Source organism: Schistocerca gregaria, unplaced genomic scaffold (assembly GCF_023897955.1).
Source record: "Schistocerca gregaria isolate iqSchGreg1 unplaced genomic scaffold, iqSchGreg1.2 ptg001758l, whole genome shotgun sequence".
In the NCBI taxonomy this organism is placed as follows: domain Eukaryota; kingdom Metazoa; phylum Arthropoda; class Insecta; order Orthoptera; family Acrididae; genus Schistocerca; species Schistocerca gregaria.
Window position 1 is genome coordinate 1 of NW_026063007.1, and position 5,000 is coordinate 5,000.

The following is a 5,000-nucleotide window of genomic DNA, read 5'->3' on the forward strand; positions in this document are numbered from 1 at the left end:
ACACACGCGAGACAGATATCGCTGGCTGGCATCGTTTATGGTTAGAACTAGGGCGGTATCTGATCGCCTTCGAACCTCTAACTTTCGTTCTTGATTAATGAAAACATACTTGGCAAATGCTTTCGCTTCTGTTCGTCTTGCGACGATCCAAGAATTTCACCTCTAACGTCGCAATACGAATGCCCCCGCCTGTCCCTATTAATCATTACCTCGGGTTCCGAAAACCAACAAAATAGAACCGAGGGTCCTATTCCATTATTCCATGCACACAGTATTCAGGCGGGCTTGCCTGCTTTAAGCACTCTAATTTGTTCAAAGTAAACGTGCCGGCCCACCGAGACACTCAACAAAGAGCACCCTGGTAGGATTTAAACGGGGTCCGCCTCGGGACGCGAAAGCACCCCTTCGGCTCGCCCCACCGGCAGGACGTCCCACGATACATGCCAGTTAAACACCGACGGGCGGTGAACCAACAGCGTGGGACACAAATCCAACTACGAGCTTTTTAACCGCAACAACTTTAATATACGCTATTGGAGCTGGAATTACCGCGGCTGCTGGCACCAGACTTGCCCTCCAATAGATACTCGTTAAAGGATTTAAAGTGTACTCATTCCGATTACGGGGCCTCGGATGAGTCCCGTATCGTTATTTTTCGTCACTACCTCCCCGTGCCGGGAGTGGGTAATTTGCGCGCCTGCTGCCTTCCTTGGATGTGGTAGCCGTTTCTCAGGCTCCCTCTCCGGAATCGAACCCTGATTCCCCGTTACCCGTTACAACCATGGTAGGCGCAGAACCTACCATCGACAGTTGATAAGGCAGACATTTGAAAGATGCGTCGCCGGTACGAGGACCGTGCGATCAGCCCAAAGTTATTCAGAGTCACCAAGGCAAACGGACCAGACAAGCCAATCCGATTGGTTTTGATCTAATAAAAGCGTCCCTTCCATCTCTGGTCGGGACTCTGTTTGCATGTATTAGCTCTAGAATTACCACAGTTATCCAAGTAACGTGGGTACGATCTAAGGAACCATAACTGATTTAATGAGCCATTCGCGGTTTCACCTTAATGCGGCTTGTACTGAGACATGCATGGCTTAATCTTTGAGACAAGCATATGACTACTGGCAGGATCAACCAGGGAGCTGCGTCAACTAGAGCTGAGCAGCCGGCCGCCCGGGAGTGGTGTCCCGGGGGCCCGCGCGAACACGCAAGCGTCCGCTCAATTATTCTGCAAACAGGAGGAGGCCGAGCTCCCCTGCACGATACACCTCGAAACCCTCTCAGGTCCCGCGGCGCGCAGCGCCGTCCTAGGTACTTGGTCGGTTTCGAGAGAGGCGCAATCGCCCGGAGTTAGGCGAGTAGACGGTTTTAGTGCGAACACCCTTGCTCCCAACTGAGCTTGCCGCTGCCGACAGAGGCCCGGGAGCGTGCTGTCGTGGCATTGCCGGCGGGAGACAACACGCGCCACCTATGGTGACCGGCAGCTCCAACGCCAGCGCCACACAAGGGCAAAGCCCCACTTGGGTGCAGAAGCGAACTCTCCCAGCACAGCGCACGCGCCAACACGTCCGCACAACTGCGATACAAACCACCTGCGAGAACCGCTGGGGCGACCGAGCAGCAGACGGCGTCGCGGCGCCGAGTGCCAGGCGGCGGCGCATCCTCAACGCACACAGTCCTCAATCAGACCAGCACACTGCAGATGTCCACCGCGCTTCGCACCGGGCTCGGCTGAACCAACTTTGGCCGCCAGGCGCCGCGTGCAGGGTGCGCCGCAGCGTAGCTGCGCCGCCTGCCGGGCCCGTCGGCTGGCGCTCCTGCCACTCGGCGCCCCCCCACCAGCCGCCTGTTGCGCGTGCGCCCACGCAGCGCGCGGCCAACACGCCGGGCGGCCCCCCTTCACCGGCCGGGGAACAGTCCCACCAAGCCACCGCCGCGTATCGCTTCATACCCACATGGGCCTAGTCACGCGTGTGGATGTGGCGGGTACCGCTGAAACAACCGGTTAATAGCTGTACCGATCGTCGCCATCACAGATTCACCTCCAGCGTGAACAACCGCTCAACAACGGATTTCCAGTTCATTTGCGTATCTTGGGCAGTAAACGTAGATGTCCACCTACATTTGCGAATTCAACAATTCTTGCATGCCAGGATGTCATGTGTCACGACACGCTACATCAGACCACATACACACTGCGACATGTGCAGAAGAGAACACGTGGAAGGTGGCCCGCGCACGTATGCGATGTACCTTCCGCGATCCACTGTCAACCGGCATCTGCGGCATGTCCCAGATATGGAACGCGGTCCACCAGGGGTAGCACTTTGTGTGAGGCAATACGACAAAGTCGGAATACACGCGTCACTACATCAGACGGCTCACGCTGACCTGACCTGACCTGACTCACCGCACCACCACCCCCAGCGACCCAGGGTGACATACAATGCGTTCGTACGTTCCTCCCACACGCCTCTACGGCGTACCACAGTGCAACCTAGCTGTTATTGGGAGACGAGACAAGTAGCATCAAGCACAACATATGGAAATTGAGATTCGACACCGTTGGGCACAGCCAGCGTACGGTCACACGTATCACACTACTTCACTCTGTACGTAACGACCGATGATCGGTACAGCGTGTGGGTTACGCGTACGACATCAGCGGACAATGGACACAGACCATACCACGACGTACACTGAGGGCGTCGACATCTGAATGCAACTGAACAGCTGCGAGGCTCATTTAACACTCAAACGCCAGACCGACCAGCTTGAGAGGACAGAGACACAAAGAGGGGGACAGAGGGGGACAGAGGGGGGGGGAGGGGGGGGGGTCGGCGATATAGTCCTATTGCAGTACAATTGACAGTGGATAGCAGGAATATGTGGAAAGTAAGCAACACTCGCAAGACATCTACATGAGGATAACAACGACACCAGAGATTCCGAGCAGTGAACTATGTTAGGCAAAGGGACAACGTGGGTTAGGTTAAGGGACAACGTGGGTTAGGTTAAGGGACAACGTGGGTTAGGTTAAGGGACAACGTGGGTTAGGTTAAGGGACAACGTGGGTTAGGTTAAGGGACAACGTGGGTTAGGTTAAGGGACAACGTGGGTTAGGTTAAGGGACAACGTGGGTTAGGTTAAGGGACAACGTGGGTTAGGTTAAGGGACAACGTGGGTTAGGTTAAGGGACAACGTGGGTTAGGTTAAGGGACAACGTGGGTTAGGTTAAGGGACAACGTGGGTTAGGTTAAGGGACAACGTGGGTTAGGTTAAGGGACAACGTGGGTTAGGTTAAGGGACAACGTGGGTTAGGTTAAGGGACAACGTGGGTTAGGTTAAGGGACAACGTGGGTTAGGTTAAGGGACAACGTGGGTTAGGTTAAGGGACAACGTGGGTTAGGTTAAGGGACAACGTGGGTTAGGTTAAGGGACAACGTGGGTTAGGTTAAGGGACAACGTCGGTTAGGTTAAGGGACAACGTCGGTTAGGTTAAGGGACAACGTCGGTTAGGTTAAGGGACAACGTCGGTTAGGTTAAGGGACAACGTGGGTTAGGTTAAGGGACAACGTGGGTTAGGTTAAGGGACAACGTGGGTTAGGTTAAGGGACAACTTGAGTTAGGTTAAGGGACAACTTGAGTTAGGTTAAGGGACAAATTGAGTTAGGTTAAGGGACAAATTGAGTTAGGTTAAGGGACAAATTGAGTTAGGTTAAGGGACAACTTGAGTTAGGTTAAGGGACAAATTGAGTTAGGTTAAGGGACAAATTGAGTTAGGTTAAGGGGACAAATTGAGTTAGGTTAAGGGACAACTTGAGTTAGGTTAAGGGACAACTTGAGTTAGGTTAAGGGACAACTTGAGTTAGGTTAAGGGACAACTTGAGTTAGGTTAAGGGACAACTTGAGTTAGGTTAAGGGACAACTTGAGTTAGGTTAAGGGACAACTTGAGTTAGGTTAAGGGACAACTTGAGTTAGGTTAAGGACAACTTGAGTTAGGTTAAGGGACAACTTGAGTTAGGTTAAGGGACAACTTGAGTTAGGTTAAGGGACAACTTGAGTTAGGTTAAGGGACAACTTGAGTTAGGTTAAGGGACAACTTGAGTTAGGTTAAGGGACAACTTGAGTTAGGTTAAGGGACAACTTGAGTTAGGTTAAGGGACAAATTGAGTTAGGTTAAGGGACAAATTGAGTTAGGTTAAGGGACAAATTGAGTTAGGTTAAGGGACAACTTGAGTTAGGTTAAGGGACAACGTGGGTTAGGTTAAGGGACAAATTGAGTTAGGTTAAGGGACAACTTGAGTTAGGTTAAGGGACAACTTGAGTTAGGTTAAGGGACAACTTGAGTTAGGTTAAGGGACAACTTGAGTTAGGTTAAGGGACAACTTGAGTTAGGTTAAGGGACAACTTGAGTTAGGTTAAGGGACAACTTGAGTTAGGTTAAGGGACAACTTGGAGTTAGGTTAAGGGACAACTTGAGTTAGGTTAAGGGACAACTTGAGTTAGGTTAAGGGACAACTTGAGTTAGGTTAAGGGACAACTTGAGTTAGGTTAAGGGACAACTTGAGTTAGGTTAAGGGGACAACTTGAGTTAGGTTAAGGGACAACTTGAGTTAGGTTAAGGGACAACTTGAGTTAGGTTAAGGGACAAATTGAGTTAGGTTAAGGGACAAATTGAGTTAGGTTAAGGGACAAATTGAGTTAGGTTAAGGGACAAATTGAGTTAGGTTAAGGGACAAATTGAGTTAGGTTAAGGGACAAATTGAGTTAGGTTAAGGGACAAATTGAGTTAGGTTAAGGGACAAATTGAGTTAGGTTAAGGGACAAATTGAGTTAGGTTAAGGGACAAATTGAGTTAGGTTAAGGGACAAATTGAGTTAGGTTAAGGGACAAATTGAGTTAGGTTAAGGGACAAATTGAGTTAGGTATAAGGGACAAATTGAGTTAGGTTTAAGCGATAATCTGGTACAGCCACAGTTAGGTTAAGCGATAA